This window comes from Myotis lucifugus, unplaced genomic scaffold (assembly GCF_000147115.1).
Source record: "Myotis lucifugus unplaced genomic scaffold, Myoluc2.0 scaffold_853, whole genome shotgun sequence".
NCBI lineage: Eukaryota > Metazoa > Chordata > Mammalia > Chiroptera > Vespertilionidae > Myotis > Myotis lucifugus.
This window is the reverse complement of record NW_005871901.1, coordinates 109,051-115,247: the sequence shown is the minus strand read 5'-3', so window position 1 is coordinate 115,247 and position 6,197 is coordinate 109,051. Positions and strand designations below refer to the sequence as shown.

General features: G+C 55.5%; 1 long non-coding RNA gene across 1 annotated transcript; it reads right to left on the bottom strand.

The window, feature by feature from the left end:
• Positions 1–922: 922 nt before the first annotated feature.
• Positions 923–5,680, bottom strand: LOC111824056. Its single transcript, XR_002827167.1, has 2 exons — positions 5,495–5,680; positions 923–5,347 (listed from the first exon to the last, which is right to left on the bottom strand). It is a non-coding gene; the product is annotated as an uncharacterized LOC111824056 (long non-coding RNA).
• Positions 5,681–6,197: the final 517 nt, after the last annotated feature.

Sequence of the window (6,197 nt, the reverse complement as noted above, 5' to 3'; positions counted from 1 at the left end):
GGAAGACCTCAAAAGAAGATACGAAACGCAGGAAGAAATGACGTGTAGAAGAACACGGAGGTGATTATAAAACACTTTCTAAACCGAATCCACTATTTTATAAAGCGAAAGAGCAAGATGGGATTAAAACAACGGACCAAACAGCAGAAAGTCTGGAGGAGGGAATCAGAGTGAAACACTATTTGAGTCCATCTTTAAGGCAAATCTGCAGGTGAACATAATGAAGTTAACTGCTTCATAGAAAAGAACTGAGCCCAGATGCTTCAAGCAAGGACAGGTTTTCTGTTGACCCAGGACCCTGGGGTCTGCAACGCCAGAGCCTGGCAGGAGGGTCAGCGGTTCCCTGATGTACGTGTCGCTTCTTTCGCCAACAGGTTTTGATGCCTCCTCCTCAGGGTGCTGAGGAGTTCCTCAGATCTCTTCGGACCATGCCCTCCCACCAACTGCTTCCTTCCTCACTTCCCCAAGTGCCACTTCTCGCAGGTGCCCCTCTGACAACGGGCTGGGCGCCACCCACTGTGCAGCCTTCCAGCTCCCCTCTCCGGAGGCGGGCAGTCTGCGCAGAGCCATGGCGATGCTCATACAAACCTGTGAAACATGCGTGCTCCCCCCGGCCCACGGCAGCGACCGATTCCGCTGTCACGGGGCTTAAAGCAACCGGAGACAGCGTGGAGCGTGAGTTCCTCCTGCGGGTCACTGACTGTCAGGTCATGATCAGATGTACAGTGGGGCCTTGACTTACGAGTTTAATTCGTTCTGAGACAGAGCTCGTTAAGGAGCTCGTTAACTCAAATTACTCTATCAACTCAATGCAAAAAATCTGCCGAGAGACAGCTGGTATCTCAAAAAACTCGTTACTTGGGACACTTGTAAGTCAAGGCCCCACTGTAGTTGTGTTCATCATGAGTCTTGACCACACCTGGAGGTGAAAAATGCTTTATTTCACAGTTTAAAACATTACAATGCAATTCGCTTTGTATATTTGACACTGAAAAGTCCTGGGCAACAGACAGACAGACAGTTCAGTTTCGATGCTACAGACGAGGCACAAAAAACGAACAGATAGGTGACGCGGGCAGCACCTTCCTCAGCCTCCGTCCCTTCTCCTTCCTCCTGCAGGAGGCTCTCGGGCAGCGTGTACACCTTCGCCCACACAGCGGTGCTCCCGGAAGCCACGCTGAGGGGCTCCTCTCGTTCAGCCTTCCCGGGAGCAGGCCCAGCCCCACCAGCCAACCAAGACGACGCAGAGGAACGGCGCTGCCTCCCTCGCTATCTGCCCTCTTCGTTCTACTGAAAATCCCAAATGAGGGAAGTGGCAGACAGTTAGATCCTAAGCAGGTCACCCCCAAGGCCCGGAAATCTGAGTCTCAAATCTGTACTTTGGCTCAGAAATCCCTCCTCAAGGAGGACTCTAAAATCTGTGACACAGTTATCCAGGCGCCCCCAGCACGGGGCGAGGCCGAGTCCCCGGCACATCAGCAGTCGCTGGGCAGTGCCCGGGGAGGACGGGCAGCGTGTCTGTGCTCACGGCTTCCCTCCACGGCGCCAGGCCGTGGGCCTCGAGTGCAGGACTCCTGCCACCGTGCTCGGCGGGCGGTACGGAGGGTCAGCCAGACCCCAGGCCCTCAGGAGTCGCAGGAACTGGAAAGAACCCTAGACAGACAGTCCGTGGGCCTGGCTCTGGGTTTTTAAAGCTCCTTTTCAACCTCTTTCCCTTTGTTTGAGGGACCCCAGCATCCCCCCTGCCTCTCACAGACCCATGAAACAGGGCATGTGGAAGTGGCCTGTAAACACCAACACCCTGAGCATCAGGCAAATATTAGAACCCCCTTCTCGCCACCCCGGCAGCGGGAGCTCAGGCGGCTGCTCGCAGCAGCTCACGAGTGTCCTCGCCCCACTCGGATGTCCAGAGCCCCCAACTCTGAGCTTCACTGATCAGCTTCCCGGGAGGTCACAGGGGGATCCTGGCAGGAAAAGCGAGGCCCTTGAAGCACCTGGACCCCATGTTGGTCAATCTGGATCCCTACAGCCAAGTCAGTTTCAACTCCTGTCAGGTTCAGGCAGGACCCTGGGTTGGGAGGATGGGTCGTGTAGATTTGCTGTTTTTCCCCCCCCCCCCCCCCACATGCGGCCGTCGAGTCATCTGTGTGGGCAGGCGGTTTTGGGAATCGCGGATCCAGCAGAAAAGACCTAAGGCTTGGCGTCCGGAGACCAGATTCCGCGAGTGACTTCACCAACGGGTGACGGTGTACTTCTCCATCGCTAAAGCCGAGGCTGCGGCCTCCGGCAGAGGCGGCCTGAGTCTAGTCCAGGAGCCGTGTGAGTCTTTGAGACAAAGAGTAGCACTGACGGTGTGGCGAAGTGTTTTGAGCATGGAGTGCCTGGGGGTGAGTGGCAGCCCCCTCCCCACCCCGTGCCAGGGGCAGAGTGAGGCTGAGATGAGGCCCGTCTTCTCTGTAAGACTTTGTGTCGGGAGGGTGGCCGCCCGTCTTCTCTGTGAGACTTTGTGTCGGGAGGGTGGCCGGCAGCACTGGAGGCTGTGGAACGGAGCCGGAGCAGCCAGGACAGGGCTCTGGTGAGCACGCGTGGGCGGGACAGCTGGCATGCACTGTCAGCTCCGTGACAAACGTCCCCGGCTCCCTAAGGAGTCTCTGCACAGCCCAGAGACGCAGTTCATCTACCAGGGGACACTCTGCCACCTGCATCCACGTGCCCTCAGCACGTCCCCGACTCACTGTGACTCACAGGCAAACACAGCAGCTCACCCATCATCCCATGGGCCCTCCGCCTCCCCCTCCCTCTCCCAGATCACCTTTCTTTATTAACATTGGCTTTTCCCATCACTGAGAATATCATGAACTAAGATGGACGGACACACAAACAACTAAAATATCAAAATATACCCATTTAAATAAAAAACGCACACACTTTAATCTCCGGGTCTGCTGTCACTTATCCATAGCACTGCTTCACATGATGTGCACAGAACCTCCCAGTTCTTCCTTGGGCATGTCCTGTTTCCCCAGGTCCCAGTGGACAGAGACCAGTCTCACACCAGACTGGCTTTGTGCCCCAGGGAGCCCGGGAAGGAAGCTGGGCCAGCCCTTCCTCTGAGGACACACGACTCAGGAGAGCAGGAGCAAGGGCGGGCCAGGAAGCCTGGGCGCTGATGGCACCTCTGCCTTCCCTTGTCCGTCAGCCTCACCTCCTGCCCACGTGCCCAGAAGCGACTGTCTTCTCTCTTCCCTGAGGCCTTGACGTCTCAGTCACTCTACAGACAAGCTGGCCCAGCCCCGGTTACTGCATGTCTGTCACTGCCTGCACCTGTGTCGTCCTTGGACTTGCAGGTTTCCAATTTTAGTCCTTCCCACTGCCTCCTCCACCGTCACCCAAGCCAGAGTGCCCGGCTCGGAGCAGCAGTGTGTGGGGGCTCTGTGGCTGGCGTGGGGGGCTCTTTGGTGGCGAGAAGCCTGATTCAGGGTGCGGATGAAGAGATAATAGCGCCCACAGCTACCGATGTTCTCCAAGATTGCCTGAGCAAGTCAACTCCAAAGCTGGTGACTAAGAAAGGGTGTTTTAATCATCTTTTCCATCTGAAGCAGGGCCCAAATGGACAGACTAGACCTAGGCTTTTGGAGGCTAGGGACAGCAGCACGTCTAAAACTCAGCACCAGGGTTATGGCTCATGTCTTCCAGCCCTTGGAAGTGCCAGCACTGGGCTGAACTGTCCGCCTGGGTCCTCTCGGACAGGCCAGAGCCACCGCAGAGTCCTTGGTAGCCCAGTTCTCCAAGCAATGATATCAACCCATCCACTGGCCCGCACCCAGCCACTTCTTCGTTTCATTGCACGCGTACGACTGTTTTGGCAAAACCTGATGCAAATGGAATGGTCCTCTGAGAATGAGGCCCAGCTCCAGTCAGGTGGCTCTGGAGAAGCCCGAGGAGATGCTGAAGAAGGAAGCTGTCCAGGGAACCACAGATACAGGATGGACCCGTGTGGCAGGCGAGCACCCTCCAGGGATTGGACCCAACCATGAGTCCTGCCATAGCCTGGGGAGAAAGGCTTTGGCCAAAGTCTGTCAAAGAAAGTGGAGACTGTGAGACACCCAAGGTTGGATGGAGTCAGGGATTTGGGGCTGGACAGTGAAGCAAGAAGATGATGAACATGTAAAGAGAGCAAGGTCTCATGCCTTGAGTAGGAGTCAGCGATGTGGGCTCGCTCACTGGCGGTTCTTCTGCTGGTCTTAGCTGGGCTCCCTCATGTCTGCAATCAGAGAGGGGAAGGGGGAACTGGGCCCTTTCTCCCATCATGCAGCGGGACAGCCCGGCTCCTTCCCCTGGTGGTAACTGCCAGGTCCCAAGAACAGCAAGAGAGGGCAGTCCCATGCCCAAGGATTTCCCGTCTCGCTTGTGTCACGTTCGTTACTGGGCCACCAGCCCAATCACATGACCTGGCCATGCCAGATTCCAGGGTGGAGAGGCAGACTTCACTTCTGGGTGAGAAGGAAAGTGCGGCCATTTTTTTCAATTTGCACAAATTACAAAACCCAGAGTGATCTATTGGGAGGCAGACCTGTCGTTTAGGCCATGGTGGGGACAGGAAGTGCTCCTCCGGAAGCAGCGTCCCTTGTCTCCCAAAGCGTCTGGAGTGGCCACACAGTGAGGCCAAGGTGCGTGGGCACGTCTCCGGGGCCTGGAACAGCAGAGCTGCTGTGGCAGAAACTACGCATGGCAAAGGCAGTACAAACCCAGGGAGATCACGTGGAGTTCGGGAGGGAAATGGCCCATATTCCAAGTACGAGAACATGCATTCTTTTCTCTCCACTCCATTACTGCATCCTCTCCTTTCGCGCCCGCTTCTCCTGCACGTGCAGACTTGAAGCATTTATCAAAAAGCCTGTCGGCATGTGGAGGGAGGTGGGGCTGTGTGTGGCCCCAGCCCTTGTCCAAGACTCAGGCGTGTGCAGCAGAGAGAGAAAAAGCAGCTTATGTTCTCAGAATGGAAAAGGAACCCACTTAGCTTTCCAAACAGATATATACTCTCTTCCGTGTTGTTCCGACAACAAATTGAAGTCATTTCTGTCATGCGCTCGCTCACAGCTTCTGACTTCAGTGTAACCGCAGTTGCTGAGTAGTGACGAGGAGGAGATGGGATAACACGTATACTTAGCCGGAAGCTCTCCCGTTGTCAGCAGAAGGCCTTCTGGTAGCAGTAATAAGTTCTGCTGCCTCTCGGCACAGCCAGGAGGCACGGAAATGCGTGCTGGAGGCAGCGGCATTCCTGGAGCTTGGCGTCCCCAGCTCACTCCTGTCAGACTTGGAAAGAATCCTGGTTCGGCTAAGGAGACTGGGCGGGCGAGAAATGCGCGTGTGGAACGTTCCTGCGCGCAGTCACTCCCATGGCGATTTCTCAAACCGGTCAGACGGTACTGAGGTTTGGAATCAGCCTCGCTCAGGCTTCCCCCATCCCTGGCCAAAGCAAAGATCAGCAAACCTTCCAAGGTGGTGGCCGGAGAAGGTCCCGGGCCTGCTGGCGCTTGGATTTGTGTCTTGTCCCCATTGTCCACTTCTGATCCTCGTCATCCAGAGAGATGTCTCGAACAAACATCAGACCACAAGGGACATCCTGGTTGGAAAGTCATTCTGGAGAAGAGCAGAAAGAACCCAGCATGAGACCACCAATTGTTTAGAGACCCAGCGCAACAGGTGGTTCTGTGGGCACAGTCCACAGCCTGGCCTGAGCCTGGCACCCTCACCCCTAAGGGATGCACTCATACTGGGGAGAGGTGGGCATACACGCATGTGCAGGAAGTTCTGCACGCAGGCCTCCCAGCCCATGCAAGGCACCTAGAATCCCTGAACTGTTTGTTAGAGATGCTCACTAATGATCCCACCTCTCCTTCCACACACCTGCGCGCCTGCCTCTCCAGCTCCTCAGGCCACCCTGCATAGACACCGCCCCTCGCCTCCCCGAAGAGAAGACTCTCTGCCTTTCCCTTTCTCTAAAAACGCTGAGAATAACCACATTTTTTGAATAAGCAAGGAATATGTGAAAAATCCAGTTAATGGGGAAATATTTTGGTTATGAACTTTATTCACTTTTCTGCTCAATTACTTCCTTCGTAAGGCAGACCAGATTGTCCACTTGGGGGATGATGGCACCGGAAGATGGTCCCCTGACTCTCTTTAACTCCAAC